At 37.8% G+C, this 20,786-nt stretch overlaps 1 long non-coding RNA gene across 3 annotated transcripts in view; it reads left to right on the forward strand.

The window, feature by feature from the left end:
- Nucleotides 1–233: 233 nt before the first annotated feature.
- LOC125618161 overlaps nucleotides 234–20,786 on the forward strand; it is a 153,460-nt gene continuing 132,907 nt past the window's right edge. For all 3 annotated transcript variants that reach the window (XR_007349410.1, XR_007349408.1, XR_007349409.1), the window contains exons 1-2: nucleotides 234–2,225; nucleotides 12,818–12,898. This is a non-coding gene — a long non-coding RNA (uncharacterized LOC125618161). The remainder of the gene's footprint in view (nucleotides 2,226–12,817; nucleotides 12,899–20,786) is intronic.

Below are 20,786 nucleotides of genomic sequence, written 5' to 3' on the forward strand. Positions count from 1 at the left end.
AGTATTTTTTGGGAGACAGAAGCCCAGCGGGAGTGGATTTGGGCAGAGAACGTGGATTTCCCCAGAACGTGATTGTAGACGGCTGGTGTGAGTTCGGGAATAAAGAGTTGCTGTTTGAATCTACAAGCTGTGTGGTGGCTCGTGATTGTGTGCCCAGCCAGACTGCGGCACCCAGTGCCTCACACATGCCATCAAGCGCTCTACCACTAAGCTACAACCTCAGTCCCCATATCAGTCATTTAATAGGAAGGTCAGGAGAAACAGATTGAGTATCGTGAAGCTGGCAAAGGTCAATGCCAGCTACCCCCATGAGCAAAACAACGAGGTGGTACTTGTTTGGATTTGTCCAAATTTAATAGCCCCAATATCTTTCATCTTTTAAGGAGAGAATTTTAGAATAGATTGGAGGTTCCTTCCATTAGATCCTGATCCTTATTGTAAACACACACACCTCAGACTTTCCACAGCACACCCACAGGTAGACATGGTTTGTTCTTCAAGGGCAAACCTTAACTGACATTCACTCTGCCCTGTTGTTCCTCTCACTTGTTTCAACTTCTTAATCCCTTTGTGTCTTTTTGCCTGCCTCCTGCTCCATCTCAGAATAAGTACAAAGTAGGAGCCCAAGTTATTGGCATTATGTCTAACCCTGAAGTGATCAGATATTTGACGGAGATCAGGCATGCTTCTCAGGAAAAACTAGTAACTGAAAATTAAATTGTTAGAGATTAAAATGGCACACAGTGAATTGTGTTACCAATGAAAATTTGAAGAACTACTATATGAAAACTACAACTGTAACTTGCACCTTGGTTCTCTTCTGAAGAACTCTGGAGTCGCCTTCTGTCCTCAACATTACAACAGGATTATGTCTGCCTTCAGAAAAGGGTGGGTTTGATACCTTCGTTTCTTTACCCATGTGTGGTGTGAATTCCTGCCCTGGCCAGCCTGCCACCCTCAAGGTAGTCAGTGTGCCTCTGAAGATGCAGCCTCCAGAATTAAACATGGTGCTCACCAAGGTCCCAGCCTTGCATTCTTCTCTGTTTCTCGAGAAGCTGACAAGTTTGAAGCCACTTCCAGTTACAGAAAAATTAAAAACAAGGTATTGGAGGACAAAGCAAAATGATGACAAATAAAATTCACAAAAATGCTAAACTTTCAGAACATGCCTTAAGTTATGTTTGTATGATCCCATGGGATAGATCTTGTTGATGAGTCTATCCTGTATAGCATGTAGGGGTGGAGGAGTTAAACAGGCTATTAATTTTTCATGGACTTTTTCCTATTTTCTAGATACTTTAATAAAACAATTCTGTCACACAGAAGACGTCAGAGTAATATGATCAGGTTTGGTGTGTCCAACCAAAAATGGCTACTGCCTAGAAAACATTGTTTCAATAACTGGAGTTTAGAGTCAGAGCAGTGGGTTTAGCATCTTGGGCATGTCCTTCAGCACTTGGTGGGAATGACAGCTAAACAGAGAAGAGACAGACGGGCAAGCTGTTGCCTGAGCTCCAAATGGCTCTTGAACTTACACAGCTGGTACTTTGGATAGTAAAGAGAATAATTGCATCCACAGAGTTTTATTTACGCTTCATTTAAGATTTGTAAGGGAATGGTTTACTACTGTTCCCTGCAAAGCCTGGGAGCTCAGATGCTGAAGAAGCCAACTGCATAGACTCTCACTCCTTCTATTTCTGGTGCTTGTTTAACATGGAAAGCCTGGTTTGCATTTAAATATTAGATATGAGGTTTTTCTTGACTTAGCAGTACTATTCATAAGATTTCCATCCCATAGACATTTAAAAATAAATATATTTTCCTCTTTTAGAATGATATGCTTCGGTCTCTTTTGTGGCTCTTGTTTTCCAAAATAGTGTCCAGAATCCTCAGCTCTGAGGATGTCAAATGTGCGTGTGCACACATGCGTATGCACACGGTATACATAGAAAAATCCTAGCTATGTGCTCATTTCCTTGAACTTTAACCTCATCTTGCTAATGGGCAGATCTCCTCATCTGTGATGCATCTAACCAGGAAGTACTGGAGATATTTTTGTAACTATTTTGCAATATATTGTTGCATCTTTCTTCCTTACAAACAATGTTGTGAACTTTAAATATCATACAATTTTTTTAAAAAGCCAAAGAAGAAACTGGAATTTCATGATCCCAGATTGGATTGTAGCTGCCATCCTCAACCAAGCAAAGGCCCAGATACTGGAGGTCAGTATTAATTCCTTCCCTGCTATTGGAAAAATGTAGCTTCCTTTCTTGCCATCAGAAAGATACTCCCTTGCTCTCCCCAAAATAGAGTGGAGTTAGCCCAGGAGGCTCTAGGTCACTCTGACAGGTGGACAGCAAGGCCACAAGAGAAATGAGATATCATTCTGGAGAAAGGAAAGTGGCCAAGCTTATGAACAGGGCAGTGGGCAAAGCAGGGCTAATGAGGGTTTTGGAGTAGAGATATTGTAAGTGGTTGGCTCATTCTACAAAGGCAAGAGGGCTGTTGGAGTTGGACACCTTAACATGCTCTGCAATTAATAGTGTTCAATTGTATCCTTGCACTTATCCTCCCATTAGTCTTCTAGAACTCAATTATAAAAACAATTAAAAGTTTTTTTGTCTAAATCATAAAATTAGCTTTTCAAAAAGACTCGATGTGGGATCTTTCTAGATCATGAAACATCCATATATCTGAATGGAGCTGTGTTCTGCCTCCCCCCACCCTCCAGCCTCTCCCACTCTGGACATTGATGCTGCAAGCCTTGCCAGGGCATCTCTTCACTCCTTCCACCCTCGCTCCACCTGGGGGTGTTGCCCTAGACTCTGCTTGGTACTTCACTTGTCTTTCCCTCAGCTCAGTTTGCTGCCTGTCTGGAAAGTTCCTTCCCTTCTGGGTGCACATACACATCTTCCTTCCCTCTTGCCCCTTGGCCTCTCAGTTTTCTCAGGAGAATTTATTTCTTCTTCACTGCATTTTGAGCCAAAAATTTGTACTAATCATGGCAAAGTAACTCTTTCCTTTAGAGCATGTAGACAACTATTTATATTGTGAAATTCTTTTATGCGTTTCCCCTGCAATACAGTAACTCTATAAAAGCGAAGTCTTTGGTTTTTCTCAACTTATTCTTTTTCTATTCCCAGCCTCTCTATAGTGGCAGGCACTCAGCAATTATTTGCTGAATTATTGAATAACGTAGCAGTAAGTATTTGTTGAGCACCTATTATATGTCAGTTGCTGTTCTAGGTGCCAGGGATATAATGACAAATAAAACTGGCAAGTCCCTAGGCTCCTGGAGCTAACATCACAATTGATGAACAGATCCAATTATTTCTACTTAAAATTTTTAAAAGCATTTCGATTGAAAATAGATATCATCAAGAATCTGTCCAATTAACCTCTAAAATCCTGAAAATATACATCAGGTCTGTCTCCTTATTTTTTTCTAGTTAAAACTTCTCCTAAAGTGCTAGCTTACAAATGGAAATATTTCTTACATACTTTATTACTTTTCTCTCTCTGTGACTCATTTATAAGAGTATTCTTTCCAACTACTTGTCATTGCTAGCATGAGGCATGTCAGCCATAGTATAACATGAATAGGCTTTGGGAATGAGTGTAGAAACCCACCCATCCTTTAGAACAAGTTTCATGGGAAAAGATGTTCATAGTCTCTAACAATGAACTAAATTACCTCTTGAAATACAGTCTGTGTGCTTAGAGAGGATTTCAGCACAGGTAAAACCTAATGCATTGCAGAGTGTTAATTATTATTTTTTAAAAATATAAATATTTTATCTACTCAGTTGCCCAACAACATCATTTTCAGGAGGGTCAAACTTGATCATGACTCTGCAACATATCAGTGTTGTCTGCCTTACACAGGCTTCACCAAACATCTCTTACCCCCAAGTGGTGGGGGAGATTATTTACCAACTAGAAAAAGTAGGCAACCTTTTCCACAAGTAACGTGGATTCTCACTAGGCACTAAAAAAGCATATTGTGAGAACTTCCTCCCCATAAAACTACTCTATTGCTTGTGCAGAATTCCTTTTATGTTCTCTCTTTTATCACTTGTATATTCATTCATTTATTCATTCATCCATCAAATAGTCACAGAAAGGAATATTATGAAAACTATGTCATAACAGCATAAAAGTGTATAATACTCCCTCAGAAAGCCTGGAAATCAAAATTGTTCCTTATGTACAAAATATGCACATATGCTACATGTCATATTGTCATTGTTGTTAAAAGACTGAAATTAACATCATAGAGGCAATGACTCTAAATTAGACTTGCATTGAAACTTTCACTATCTTCTTTCTCATTTCTTTTTGTACAACGAGTATGTCGAAAAGCAACACTAATGCTTATCAAACACATTAATTTTTAATATAATGAAGAATAGCATATGTTCAATCAAAGACATTTAACCTTAAATTTTTTATTCATATCAATTCTGCTTAAATATTTTCAAATATTTTGATAAAGAACCTTTTAAAGACAAAATTTGTTTCCTGCTGAGGCAAACGCTTTCTTTTGAGTCTTGTTATCTTTGCTAAGAATCCTGGGGTGTGCATACAGTACGCCTGTGTAAATTAGCCCAGTGTCTACTTACTAAATATGGGTATGCCAATGTCAAACAGCACTTACTACCTTGAAAACAGTGCTATTCTGAAGATTCCACTTCATTTATGAACTGGACCTTTCTATGTGTGTCCCTCATTTAAAGAAAACTGTTTTTGAAATTCTTTCTTAAAATATATATTTTTGTGTTATAGTTGTAGGTGGACACAATGCCTTTATTTTATTTATTTATTTTTATGTGGTGCTGAGGATCGAATCCAGTGCCTCCCACATGCTAGGCAAGTGCTCTGCCGCTGAGCTACAACCCCAGCCCTTGAGACTCTGACTTAATATAGTTTAGGAATAGTTTTTGTTCCACTCAAGATCTCTTCACTTTAGGAAAGAATTTCCCGTGAAGATTGCGTAGGTAGCCAACAACAGTGGATCTTTAATACTCAATTTCCAACTTTTCAGAAAGACTGAAACTGCTGAAAGGGGAGGAGACCCTCCTGGGCCCTTCAGGTGATTCTCACATCCCACTGGATCACCCTGGTTCAGCGTCTCATTGCTTTGGTGCCCCTGGCTGGGAAAGCCCGCGGGCTTTCCCTCATCAGGTGATGGTCCTGTGCTCTGAAGAATGCAAACTTGCCACTCTGTGCTTGGTGCTCGGGGCAGGTACTATGATCTGTTCAGCTGGGAGGTGCTGGCTGATTTTCCTGGAGACCAAAACTTTCTTTTCAACCTGTAATTGGGCACGTGCCACATAAATCATCAGTCAGTGAGACACAGGGAATGCAGCACACGCCTCCAGCAGAAATGGGATGTAAGCTGGACACAGTCCTGCCTGAGGCCGGCCTCCCCAGGACAGTTTTCACCGCACTCTCTCCCACTGTCCGGGGTATGACAAGCCTGTTAGGAGCACAGGAATCAAAGTCAGGCTGCGGGCACCGCCCCACGTGGAGGACGACTCCAGCCCGCCAGATGTTCCGAGTCACTTGGGGGGAAGTGTTTGTGGTAGGATTCTGTTTGAAACTGATTGTTGATACTCTCATGAGACAGCTTGTGACAAATTGTATAATAAAAATGTTAAAAATAGCATATTTATTCCCTGGAAAAGCTGAGTTCCCACAATTCTGTGAGCTGGGAAAATTGCTAAACTTTTTGGACAAAAAGTAAGTGCTGATTCTCTTATAACCCTTTCATTGCACATATGATTTTTCATTTTAATTTTTTCCCCTGAACTCCTAACAGTGCTCTAGCTAATTCTTTAAAAAACAAATAAATCAAATTATAATTTTGAAAAAAATTAAACAGCTAATAAACTGTACATATATTAATAAGTTAATTATGAAAAGTGAATTTTTCTAAAAATTCTACATTTGTACTAGTCCAGTCCACTAGAAATAATGTGATCTACAAACATAATTCACATATGTAATTTTGAATGGTCTAGTAGCCACACTGGAAAAAATAAAAAGAATCAAGTAAGATCAATTATGATATGTGTAAATAATTTCATTTGATCCAAAGTATCCAAAATTATTTCAACATGAAAGCAGTGTAAAAAAAAAGATACTTTACATTCCTTTTTCTGGCATAAAGGTTTAAAAATTCTCTATGTATTTTAAATTTACAGCACATTCTCAATTCAAATTAGCCCAATGCCACCTATTGCTAGTGGCTACATACTATACATCCAACCATGGCAAACATTTGAATGAAAATGAGGTAAAAATATCCTATCAAAACTTTGTAAACCTTTATGAGGGTTTCCTGGGGACTTTGATATACAGAGCAGAGGTAGGATTTTCAGAGGCGTAGATCTAGGCTGAGAATGTGGGATGAAGCATGAAGACACAGCAGGGAAATGCTTTATGTGGTTGTGACTGAGAAGGATTAGGATGATCAATGTTTGGAACATCTGGGTACTTTTGTTATTGTCAGCATGTCCAGTTGGGATCTAGGTCCTTGGTGAACTGAACAAAGAATTGAGCAAGACACACTGAAGTAATAGATAAAATACAGATTGATTGAAGGTGAGGTAGAGCAGAGTGGGCCCAGTGAGAAAAAGATGGAGGTAAAAATAGAGAGAGAGAGAGAAGCTCAAGCCCTGATGTCTGGAAATTCTTGTTTTACATGCTGAGTTGTGAGGCATTCTCTTCCCTAAACGGACCTGATTGAAGACCTTACCCAATTTTCCCCCACTGATTACTTTAAGAAACCTAATTAGAATACTGCCCACTTTACCCCCATTGGTCATTCTAAAATACCAAACCTGTGGCAGCAGTTGTCATGGTGATAAGTCCTCAGTAGCAGGAGTTGTCACGATAATGAAACTTATTGTAAACAGAGACAGAACTTGTCTCTTTGTCTTGTCTTCCAGTGGCTTCTTTCTATTACCCTGTCTCTACCTCTCTGTCCATGAACTTTCACCTAACACTTTCAGAGATTTCTAAAAGCACTTTTTAACAAAAGTGCTTTTGGCTGCAAGTAACACAAACTTAAGTTATAGAGAATTCCATGTGTCAGCTTGGCTGGGCCATGGTGCACAGATACTTGTTCAAACATTGTTGTGGATGTTCCCATGGAACATTTTTGAATGAGATTAATATTTAAATCAATAAACTTTGAATAAAGCACACTGCCTTCCAGAATGTGGGCAAGACTCATCCAACCAGTTGAAGGTCTTAATAGACCAATGACTGACTGCCCCTAAACAAAAGACAATTCTTTGTTATTATCATGATTATCAACCCATATTAACTGTTCAAATTAAGAGGATTCACATTGTATTTTCATATGTGCATAGATCATGATTACTTACTCTTCTACTACCATCCCCTCCTTACTCCTCTCTCTCTCTCTCTCTCTCTCTCTCTCTCTCTCTCTCATGTCCCTGCCCCCTGCTGAGTCACTAACAGTCCTTCCTCTGCTTTCAGGTCAACTTTTTTGTTTTTGATTGGTTCCAAGAATTTTTGGTCTTCAGAGAGAGATAAAAATCTCAAAGTCATTTAGAGATTATTTGCAGCAGGGAGCTATAGTGCAGGGTTCAAGGACAAGCAGCAGGGCTTAGTAAGAGCATTGACAATACCCACCACACAGATTTCCTGGAAGAGGGGGTGAATGGTATTGGGCATAGCACCTGGCACCAAGTAAGCCCTCCACACATTTTCTCCAGGTATTACATGAGGTCACAGGTCTCTGAACCTTATTACACCTCCTCTTTGTGCTCAAGGCCCTGTGAGAATATGGGTACCTAAGCTATTCCAATCTACAAATTTCAGCCTTTCTCAGAGTGATATTTTCTGATACGAAGACATATTAACTCACTCTTGCCTTTTTTTATTGTTTTTCTTAATAAGAGTATAAAAATCATTATCCTCTATTAATTAAAGTCCAGATCCAAAGGCCTGGCATCAGGGTAGCTCCAGAATGTTCACACAGGATATTTGGAGGCAACAATTCAACAAGAGGATTGGAAATTGTCTTGTTACTTGGGTTGCACTTTACATATCAAAAAAAGTAGCAAAGTTAACAACAACAAAACAGTTAATATCAAGTATCTCAGAATGGACATACCTGGGACCATTTGAGTAGCAAAATAAATAATGATGGCAATAAATTAAAAAAAAAGAGAATGCATTAGTCCTTACTACTATAAACATTTAATTGAATGAAGAAATAAATGGAGGAAAAAGGAAAACTCTTAAAGTAAAAGTAAAAATAATAAATGTAGGAGGAAATGTTGGCAAACTATAATAATAATTGCTTCAGGAAAAAATCACCAATGGATTCCAAAATTAGTAGGTGAATATACAATGAGAAGCAGAATATTTGTATAATTATACTTGACACATGTTATTAATAAAGGGGAAATATCACATTTACAATAAGGAAATCTGGCAGAATCACCTTAACCAAGTAATTACAGTTAACATTACCAGTAATAGTACTAATTATGCCTCCTGATATGGTGTTATCAGAAGGACACACATACTGCTTCTATATTATCTTTGCCAAAAATAGATAACCTAAATCAGTGCTTCTTACTGGATTGATTTCCCTCCAACATCAAGGAAACATTCAAAAACTTCTGGAGACATTTTTTATTTTTGCTTTAATGTTTTTAAATTTATTTGTAATTGGTGCATTATATTTATATATAAAAGTGGAATTCATTGTGATGTGCTCATATATGCACATGAAATAATTTGGTTAATTTCCTTCTGTGTTCCTCCCCTTTCCCATCCCTCCTCCATCCCCTTTGTTCACCTTCCTCTACTCCACTGTTCCCCCTTCTATTTTCATGAGATCCACCTGCCCCCAGATTTTTCAAAAAATTCCTTCTCTCCACATATAAGCAAATTCAACATTCAACCCTTGACTTTCTGCATCTGCTTATTTTACTCAGCATAATGTTCTCCAGTTCCACCCATTTACCAGTAAATGACATAATTTCATTCTTTATGGTTGAGTAAAATAAATTTTCTTTACCTACTCACCTATTGAGGGACACTGGGCTGATGCTATAACTTGCCTATTGTGAACTGTGCTTCTGTGAACATTGGCATGCAAGTTTCACTCTAGAATGCTGATTTTAGGGGTTTGTTTGTTTGTTTTTTATAAATACCAAGGAGTGGGATAGCTGGGTTCATTCCTAGTCTTCTGAGGAATCTCCAAAGTGCTTTCCAAGGTGATTGTACTAATTCATTGCCCCAGCAACAATGTGTAAGTGTACCTTTCCCCTCATATCCTTGCCAGTGTTTATCATTACTTGTATTCTTGATTGCCATTCTAACTGGAATGAAATCTCAGTTTTGTTCTTATTTGCATTTCCATGATTGCTAAGGATGTTGAATATTTTTTCACATATTTTTGGCCATTTACATTTCTTTTGAGAAATGTGTGTTTAGTTCATTTGCCCATTTATTGATTGGGTTATTTATGAGGTTTTTGTTGTTAAGTGTTTTGAGTTCTCTACATATTCTGGTTACTTGCTGGAAGAGTAGATGGCAAAGATTTTTTCCCATTCTGCAGGCTCTTTCTTTATCCTCTTAATAGTTTCCTTTCCTTTAAAAGTTGTGCACAAGATTTTAACTTAAAGCCATCTAACTTATTGATTCTGGGTTTTGTTTCTTCAGCATTAGGAGTCTTATTAAAGTCAGTACCTGATCCAGTATGTTGGAGAGTAGGTTCTATGTTATCTTCTAGTGATTGCAGTGTTTCTTGCTTAATTCCTAGGTCTTTGATCTATTTTGAGTTGATTTTTGTGCAGGGTGAGAGATAGGGATCAAGTTTCATTTTTCTACATATGGATATACAGTTTTCCTAGCATCATTTAAAAAAAAAAATACTCTTTCTGGAGATATTCTTGATTCTCAAGACTGGAGTACATAAATGCCAAGGATGCTGTTGGCATGCAGTCAATGACATGCAGAGGACATCCTCCTACCACAAAGAATTATTTGACCAAAATATCAATAGTGCTGAAATTGAGAGGCCCTGCCTTAGATTTAATCCTGAGGAAACATCAGATCAGCTCAAATTGAGGGACAGTGTACATTTCAACTGATCAACCCTTTTAAAAAACATAGATGATAAAGAAAGACAGAAGAGCTGTTCAAACTAAAGGAGACCACCACAGCGGCCACTGAATAAATGCAATGTGTGATATTGGCTGGAGCCTGGATGCGGAAAAGAACTGTAGTGGAACAACTGACAAAATTTGAATAAGGTTCTGGAGACTAGATAATAAAGTTATAACAGTGTTAATTTCCTGACTTTGATCATTGTACTATGAAGATGTAAGATGTTAACATTTGGGGAAACAGGGTGAACAGTAGAAAAGTGTTCTTTGTACTAGTTTTTGTAATTTATTTGACAGCCTGAAATTATTTCAAAATTTAAAAAAAAATAAGCAGAAAATATTTTTTAAATAAAGGAGTGAAAGGAAATAAATACACAAAGGACTTGAGAGAACATGACAAGATAGTCAAATAAGACAGAACATAATATGAGAATTTTCCTAAAATTAAAAACAAAAACAGATTTGAATTTAGATATTGAATGAACACCTATCCTGAGAATGTTGATTCTAGGGTATCAATATTCTAGAATATATCCAAGATGTAATCTAGAAAACTCATTCAAATTTAAAGAAAAAGAAGATATTCCTTGAAAATATAGAGGAGAGGAATGTGTGATCTACAAGGTTAGGGAAATGAAATTATTATAATTTTTGACATTAATGTTCTTTGAAAGAAAACTGTGGAGTAACATATCTAAGATTGCCAAGGAAACAAGTGTAAACCAAAGATTTTTTTTTAATTTTTTTATATATTTTATTTTTTAGTTATTGGTGGACACAACATCTTTGTTTGTATGTGGTGCTGAGGCTCGAACCCGGGCCACATGCATGCCAGGAGAGCACGCTACCGCTTGAGCCACATCCCCAGCCCCAAACCAAAGATTTTATATCCAGCATAATCTTCGAGTTACATGGGCATAGAGAGAACCCAGGGAATATTGTGTTCATGAATCCCTCCTGAGAAATCTGTAAAGTGAGTTTCATATGAAAAAGTAATGATGCAAATATTGACTGATATAATGATTGTTGCAAGCATCAAGCATGTCAGCTCCCTAGAAGTAAGAAAGAATGCTTGTGGCTGTGCCCTCTGATAGTATAACTACTGAGTAATTGTTTAAAGTGGAGAGGGGGAATAATTTCATTGATCCTATTAGAATTGGTCTTAATATTGTTCTTCTGTTATGTGTATTATATGGAACAGAATAAATAAATCATTATGAGATATTCAATTCTATCCTTCCCTTTGTTCTTGTGAATCCAGATTCTTTGTAGGGAAGAAGGTGACACTGAATTAATAAAAGATAAAAATCAAAACTGAATGGAATTAATACAAACCCATGAGGTACTTTATCTTATTTTATTTAAAGACATATCTACTGCAAAGACCTAGAAATAACCTACACAATAGCAATGAGCATTACTAGCATCCACATTGTGGTCTTGCGATCCCATTCATCACCACAAGGGGCCAGGTCTTGTAGTGACGCCAGGCTTAAGACAGGCAATGAACAAGAAGACCCTGGAATGTCTGTCACACAGATGGCAAAGACACTGTTAACAACTACTAGAATTATGCCTAAAGGATTCAGGAATCAACTTTAAGAGGTGCTCCCTGGCCCAAGATGGAAATTTTTGAGTTAGTAGGATAATTGCAATGAATTAAAATTCATCAAATATGTTTAAGTCCATGGTTTCATAACAATATGAACAGTAATGACTAATTTGGGAGGATGATGAGAAACCAAATCATTATCCTAAAGAATCAAGCATTTATCCTCCCTTAGTTATATGAACTGTTCCATTGTATAACCAAATACTGAACAAGGAGACAAGTCTGTATGAAAGTAATCCAAGCAATAAATGAAAAAGAAATGATAGAATTAGAATGTCACCACTTTGCAACATCCAATGAGTGACTTATAGGCATAAGCATCAAAAGTTTCTAAAATCACAAGAAGAGAGACAACTAGATATCATGTGCCTCTATTGTCTTTAAAAACACCTCCTATAGATTTGATAAGGGGATGGAACCAGAGTCTGACCTCATCTCTAGATGTAGTTTCCAACTTGCAGGAAATACAGAGACTAGAGAGACAAGTCCGGTTCCTTAAGAGGAAGAGAAGGGTTGGGATTATTTTGGGGCATCTGGGGTGACTGGTGATTGAAGTTCTGTTAATGACCCTGGAGGGTTTGACTTTATAATAATTCACTAAGCTATACATTTGTTTTGTGTGGTTTTCTGTATTAGTGTTTTATCTTACAACAAAATTAAAAAGAGAAGATAAAGAAGACAAAACAACCACAAACTCAAGTAAATATTTCCATAACTCTTCAGTTTGGGAAAGCAATGCTTCACAGAGGCTCTGGGTTGATTTAACAGCAAATTCACTTCCAGGGACTTGGGGTTAAATTTCCTCCAATTTATTGTAACCTTTAATGAGCAGTAGGGTTATTTTTAAAAAATAAGTAAACAAAACTGTGATAAGCTTTGTCCCTTGGCCTTGCAGAAGTGGTGAGAAAATAAAGTTATGTGTTTTCTCTTGCAAAGGCATTGCTTAATATTACCTAAAACATCTGTAATGTATCAGGGCAATGGTTTCTATGATACATGACTCTGGATTGTTTATTTATGGTACCTATTATTTTATATCACCTAGGTGGAATCTTTTGGACATATGGATGCTTGTATATGGATGCTTGCACCATAGTACATGGAGATGGTGCCTTGCCTACAGAAGGTATTCAATAAATGCTGGTCTTTTGAAATGTAGGTGAATAAATCAGACTGGGACATATTGAATTGCTCCATGAATATGCAAACATCTAAGTCTATACAGTGGGTTTCATGCTGTTAATATATTTAGAGAGAAAGGTCTTCATCAAAAAGTCAAAAATGCTCAAAAAGTCAGTCTTCTATATTAATTTCCTATGTCATCATGGCTTTATTACTTTAAAAAAATTTTTTTAGTTGTAGATGGACACAATACCTTTATTTTATTTGTTTATTTTTATGTGGTGCCGGGGATCGAATCCAGTGCCTCACACGTGCCAGGCAAGTGCTCTACTACTGAGCCACAACCCCAGCCCCTCATCATGGCTTTAAATAAACAGATAACTACCAAGTTTATATCTGCTGTCCAGATTTCTCCTCCTTAAACTCCACATATATATTCGGCCTGCTGGACAGCTCTGCTTGGATAGCTAATATACTTTTCTAACTTCTTAAGTTCCAAAAAAAAATTCCTGATGTCCACCTCTACAAACTTTCTCCACCCACAGTTTTCCCATCTTAATAAATGCTTACTTCTTACTTCCAATTGCTTTGATCTCCAATCTTGGATCCTCTTGTAGGCTCTCTGCTTTCTCATGCCATTGCCAATCCATCAGCAAATTCTTTTGTTTCTACTTTCAAAATATATTCAGAAATCTGACTGTTTCTTATGACATAAACCACTATCACTGTGGTTCAAGCTGCCATCATTTTCTTTTATTTCAATGTAACTTCAAACATATAAAGTTTCCATAATAATGCAAAGAACCCCCAAATCCCCCTTACCCAGATGCATCAATGTGTTACATTTTCCTCTAATTGCTTTATCATTCTCTCTCATATTTTTTTCTTCTCTCAAATACTTACGCAAACATACCCACACAAACACACTCAAATACATGCACACACATTTTCTACTGAACCTTGATCACTTGATTAAAGTAGTAGTTATGTGATTTTTCAATGTTATTTCTCTCCCCTTATAATTAGTATATTCTTTGTGGGGAGATGTTTTAAAACTATGTAAATACATTTTTCCTCACTAAATTTCAACCAATGATTTTAGTTCCCATTGATGACTTTCTAATTCCACCATTCCTTCTACCTGTATTAGTTGCCAGTATTCTATATAGAAGAGCTTTCTCTTCTCCGTCATTTATTAATAAATTATGTAATTATTTATATCAGTATAAACTCGTGGACTCTTATTCAATATCTTATAAGATACCTTATAAGATATAAGATATATAATTAATTACAAATTAATTTTTGTGTGTGGTATGAGTTCAAGTTCCAACTTGCTCCCTTCTTCACCGGCTTTGGGTTTTTGACTCCAGTATCACCTTCACAGTGAGGCCTTCCCCTAATATTTTGTATAAAATTCAGAATGTTGCTCAGTGGTAGAGCACTTGCCTGGCAAGCACAAGGCCCTAAGTTCAGTTGCTAGTGCCACAAATTTTTTTTAAAAAAGCAAAAACAATACAACCTCCTTCTCTCTCAGTATTACCGCTGGCACCCTCCCCATCTCCCTTTCTTGCTTTAGTTGTCTTGATAACAATTACCACCACCTATTATCAGTTGAATATTATTTTATATATTGTCTACCTATTTCCACTGGAAAAAAAAAATAAATGCATAAAGGCAAGAGTTTTTGTGCTTTGTCCATTGCTCTCTCCCCAGTGTGAGAAGAGGGCCTAGCAGTCAGAAGATGCTTGTTACACATCTGTGTGAAGATGATTGAATAAATATGGGTCATTCCTCTTGCTTGGCAGGTCTATATTTAAGCCACAGATACAAATTCAATGATGGAACTAACTTCTCCTAATTAGAGATCAGGCAATAAGATAGGTTTCCCACACTCCTACAGTGAGTCCTTTTGAACCTATGTCCTTTTGTCCCCCAAATGGACAACAGTTGTAATAAGCTTCATTCTACTGTCCAGCTCTAAATTTATATGGTAATTTAAACACAGTTATACTACAAAGTGCATGGGCTGTGGCATTTGCAAAAAAAACTTCCTATGTTAACTACTCAGTTTTTTGTTTTGTTTTGTTTTTTAAAAACAATTCTGAGCCTCAATTTTCTTGTCTAGAGAAGATGATAAGGGCCATTATCCAGACTTATTATTTAAGACTAGATAAAGCTGAGAGTGACAGAAAAATTCCAAATCATGTAAGTTCAAACAGATGAGAATTTTGTTTATCTTATGTGTAGGTAGGGAGTTTGGTGCATGCCGCAGTCTGGCTGGGCACAAAATAACCGAGCCACCACACAAACTTGTAGATTCCAACAGCAACTCTTTATTCCCAACTCTCACCTGCTCTACACGCACGTTCTGGGAAAAAATACACTCCCTCCACCGGGCTCTGCGTACCAGTTCTCTCAGAACCCCGCGAGAACTCAGTGGGAACTCAAGGAGCAGGCACCTGAGGCAGCAGGATACGCCCTATTCCCAGCTGATCCACCCTAAACCTGGAGCCACCCTAATCCCTGAGCAGGGTCACCTTTCTGAACAATTTCACCCCAAAAATGCCACACGTCATTTCCAACTTGGCTATGACTCTCAGCAGGTGCAGTGGGTTGGCATGCTATGCCTGTAGGGAGTAAAGCTCCTTTCATCTTGGGATTATCTTCTTAGTATCCTTCATTCCCAATGTCACCTGAAATTCCAATAAAGTTGCTCCTGTTCCAGCTGCTATTCTATCCTCCAGTCAGCAGCAAGGAGAAAAGAAGCAGAGAAAAAAATGTCTCAAAGTCAAGGACCAAAAAGGAAGTCATGAATGTATAGGAGAGACCATTGGTGTAGAGGGAGGGGAAGAGAAAAAGGGAGTAGAATTGACCCAGTCATGTTACATGTGGGTTTGAATAGGCTACAGTGAAACCCACTGTTCTGTATAGTTAATAGGCCTCAATAAAGAAAGTCTCAAAATCCACTCCAAAAATTTTATCTCAATAACCAGAACTTAGGTAAAAGACTTCATACAAGGTGGCTAGAAAATGTAGTGTTTATTCTTCATGGCTATTGATCCAGCTTAAAATTTCATTACCATAGAAGAAAAGAGAACAAACAATATTTGGGGCTAAACAGTAGCTTTCTACTCTAGCTATAAATGTTCAATGTTTATGGGACTCATGATGTCTAAAATTAAACAGTTAGCTATCTTCCTTCTTTTTCTGAATTAAATCATCTCTTGTTCTTTCCCTTTGATAAAAACAAGTCAACATTCTTTAATCCATTTCTTTTGGATCTTATTTCTTACACATTTCTGCTGTATTTTACTAAATCTTTTCAGTCTTCCCCAGCTATTATAGGTGGGGATGAAATCTAAACCTACAAATCTAAACTGAGCTGTTGTTGGTGATGCTAAGCTATTGATGCCTGTTCTTAAGTGGCCTGTCATCAGGACAGGGGTATCCTAATATAAAAACCATCTGGATAACTGATTTTAAATTGTATTGCTTAAATCAACACAATTCCTTGAGATAAGATGTAATAAAGTGAATGTACAGTATTTGATTTGTATCTGTTCTTATACCTCTAGCTCTTTGCTCACTGTTGAATATAAATTAGGGTTCTAGGATGTCACTAACTGTCCCTAAAAGATCAAAATTTTAATGTTTTAATTTTTTTTTGTAGATGGACACAATACCTTTATTTTATTTATTTATCTTTACGTGGTGCTGAGGATCGAACCCAGGGCCTCACCCATGCTAGGTGAACGCTTTACCACTGAGCCACAATACCAGCCCCTCAATATTTTAATTTTAACTGGAGAAGTTCTTTTTAAAATAAATTCTTATAAATATATCGCAAAAAGATTCTAACACAATTGTAGTTTGTGTGTGTTTGTGTGTGGGGCTGTTTATAAACGAATGGTCTACATCATCCTTCAGTCGTTGAGAATCAATTAGGAGGAGATGAGTGTTATTGATTATGAAAGGGGTTGGCAAACACTTCAGTAATTCCAGCTATATATCAGGGTCTGGTTGCCTAGCAACTCAACCCAAACCAGGACAAGCCCTGCCAGTATTTCCCCAAGAATCTGCAACTAAAAGAAGCAGAGCTAATGATTAAAAGTCAAGAAACCAATGTGCAGATTTATAAATAAAACATAAGTGAGCAAACTGCCATCAGACCCTCAACATGTTGGGAGCCCTGAGGGCAGAGGGGGCAGAACTGGAAAGGAGGTGAGATCACTGGGTCTGCTTCCAGGACAAGACAGTGGGTTTGATTTCGCAACCACTGCCCCCACACAGCCATGCCTTTCCCACTTCACTGTTGCTATTGTCTTTGCATTTCACCTTCTTTTCCCTGGCTTTCCCCTCAGTTCCTGTTTTAAAAATAGTTTTTCCTGCATTTTATTAAAAATTCCATTCTTACTTACACCTTGATGTACCTCTCCTGCTGCAGTGGTTCTCAGATGGGGGCAATGCTTGCCCCCCAGGAGACAACTGGCAATGTCTGGAGATATTTTTGATCATCCCGGCTGGCTGGGGATAGTGCTACCAGGATCTAGTGAGTAGAGACCAGGGGTACTCTATTCAGCTTGGCACAAACGTCACACTATGTGTATGAGTCAGCTCCCAATGACAAAAATTTATCTGGCCCTAGATATCAACAGTTCCAGGATTGGCAAACCCTGGTCTAATACATGTATTCCCAACAAGGACAGTAAGTTAAAAATTAAACGGTCTGTGGCTGGACCCTAATTGATAAAATCTTATTCCTTAGTTCCTTCGTGCTTAATTTCCTGGGGAAGAGTAGTGGCAATTAGGGGGAAAAAAGTCTAAAAGGTCTTCTTATGGGAGCAATAATAGAAAAAAATAAAAAGGTTGAGAAGCATTGATCTGATGCTAGAAACCTTTTAGAGTGAAGAGTCAGTTGTGTTAAACTCTTGTAAAAATGCACGGTTGCAATTCAGCAAAAGTTGGTTCTTGGCATTGATAAACAACCAAGATCCAGAATTAAACATGAGTTCAAAATAGTTTAATCCTGATTTTCCTGAGGAGAAGGGCAGAGGGGCCAACCATTATTCAGTGATCTGATCATTCTTTGAGAAAAGCATGTACTCTTTCAGATCCCCAAAAGCACTTTAAGATGTCTTGGGCCAATAACTTAATGATACCCAGTGACTTAGAAGAATTAATGTGCCTTTAAATGATGAGTTTTTATGTTTTCCCCAAAGGCCCTAATTTGTTTGGTAGTTGAGTACTGTAATGTTTGAAACAAAGGCAACATTTAAGGCAACATTTTGAAATCATCCCATTCCCATCACTGCAAAAAAAAAAAAAAAAAAAAAAAAAAAANAAAAAAAAAAAAAAAAGAATACAATGTGGAGAAAATCAGCCACCCACCGTTGCTCGTTTTTTTTTTTTTTTTAATGAAAAATAAACTGCTATAAAAGTTGGAATCAGTATAAGCCTGAGGGCAGATTCTGCTGGCTCTTTTACATCACAGCATGATAAAGCAAGATAGGAATTAAATTACCAGAAAAAAAAGGACAGGCCAAGTCTGGCCCCGGTTTTGAATGGACTATCAGATCAACGCAATAAAAGAGAATGAAGTTGCTTCATTTTCCATTCTCAACTCTATCAGATAAAAGATTTTCTCTTGGGAGCCATGGAATCCAACAGTTCCAATGATCTCTGACAGACTGTCAGGCAGATTGTCAGGCAGTGAAGCTCTCTGGGAAAGTGAAGCTAGATAGCTAACCTGGGTGCGTATACCTGGCTATCTCACGGCTCTTTTCCCATATGCTGAGCTTACTGAAGGCCTGGCATTCTCAGAAGAGCTGTTTGATGTATTCCTTTCCTAAAGGAGAGTGATATGTGCTTTGGAATACATAGGAAGGCTTTCTATCCTGATGGAGGAGGAATAGTGCTCTTGGGAGGGGGTTAGGGAAAATGACCTCTCCAGGAAAGAAGTGCCACCTATGGTGACACCTGAAGGCTGAATAGCAGTTAACAGGGAGAAGAGTTTGAGGGAGAAAGTAAAGAATCTACAAAAGGCCAATGGGTGAGAAGACTTGGCTTGTTGAGTGGAAGGTAGTTTGCTATTGCTGGAGCAGAAAGTGCAAGGGAGACAAGGTATAGGACTGGGGAAAGGGGTTGAAAAATGAAGGTAGAGAGGTGAGCACCAGTTGTGTTGGCTGTTCATAACAGAAAATCCAAAAAATAGGATTAAAACAAGACAGGCATTAGTGTTTCGCGCATCATAAGTAAGAAGTGGCCAGATACTTGCTGGCATTGACTGGGTAGATCAATGTCATCGAGGCCAAGATCTTAGTAAGTCTCTTGGCCCTTCTTTCGTGGCTCAGGTCAGCCCTTCCATTTTTTTCAGAAAGAGAAAAAATGACACATACTTGTTGAGTTTGACTTTTAGGGAGTTTTCCTGGAAGCTTCACTCTAAAACTTCATGGCCCAGTAAGCTGTCACAATGGAGGACTATTTTTCTCCCAGGCATCTAGGGATTCACTTTGCTTGGATAAATTTTACACAAATTTCTACTGTCCTAGGTCAATATCTGTGGCCAATGCACTGACTGGCACAATCCAGGCCCTTGTTATGATTCCTCAACTACAGCAGGAATCTCTGATGTAATGCCATCCCGCCAGGCCTTTGTTAAGAGACTTCCAAGACTTTCTGTTACTTGAAGGCTGGCATTAGGGATTGTCCTCCAATATGCCTCCAATTAAACTCAACAACAAAAAATTATATTAAGTACCTACCGTATGAATCCAAATTAATCACTAACAACTCCCCCTTTCAAGCTCTGTGTTCAGACAGACTGGACTAGTTGATGTTCCCCAAATAAACATGGTCATTTCCATCCCTGTTCTTGTCCCCCCTGCTTCTTTCATTTATCCTATGCACCTTACCTTCTTGATTCTAGTGTGCCCTCAGGACCCTGCTCAATTCCATACTTTCCCTGGGTGATGTAATGCACATTAACTTATGAGGACTCCTTCCTCCTTTAAATTTGCAACACTCGTTGTCCAACAACTCTCAAATAGCAACTAGAAATGAGCCGCCTTTTTGCTACTTGTTAATAATGTCATTGAACTTTTGTTCTCAGTTTCCACATGAGCATTTTCTATTTCATCTTTACGTCTTCCACATAAAACCTTCAGATATGTTTGATGTTGAAGGAAGAAAACCAACAAATGAGTGAGAGATCAAAACTTAACTGCTTTGGATAGGTTCAACTGCAAATTTAAGATCATTGAGAAGCTTCCTTGAGTTGAACTTGTTCATTGTCTGCAGAACTATGCGGTCAACTTTCCACTGAGATACAAATTCAAACACATTGGAAAGAGTTAGACTCTAACACTTCCAGATCTTCTGTATATTTGTTACAATCACTTTCTTCTGCAGATGAAGAAATTTTCATAGAACCTTAAACAAATATTATTCAGGGTGCTAAATAGGTGTTAATAACATGAGAGTCTCAGCAGGTTGCATCTGTTCAAGTAAATGGAGCATATGCAATTGCTAAATTACTTATTGAAATAGAAGAAATTCAGATTACACAGTTTCTATTTAATTCTGATACATAGCAAGTGGATGTCTTCAGAAAAATAATGGTTGATTGCCAAGTATAATTACACCTAAGTAGTAGTCAAATTGTCTAAGCAAATAAAACTCATAAAACTCTGGAGAGTTAATCTTGAACATAGAAAACATTCAAGTTAGACTTCTGTTGTACAAGTGCTCAATCAAGCTTTAGGGCATAATTCTCAAAAAAAAAAAAAAAATTCTCAAAATATACAAAGCAGGCCTTTGACTTTTAGTACAAAGCAATGAGGATCCAAAGCCTGTGATAGTATCTGCTTTAGGAGACAACAATTAAGTGTGAG

The sequence above is a fragment of the Marmota marmota genome, unplaced genomic scaffold, assembly GCF_001458135.2.
Source record: "Marmota marmota marmota unplaced genomic scaffold, marMar, whole genome shotgun sequence".
NCBI lineage: Eukaryota > Metazoa > Chordata > Mammalia > Rodentia > Sciuridae > Marmota > Marmota marmota.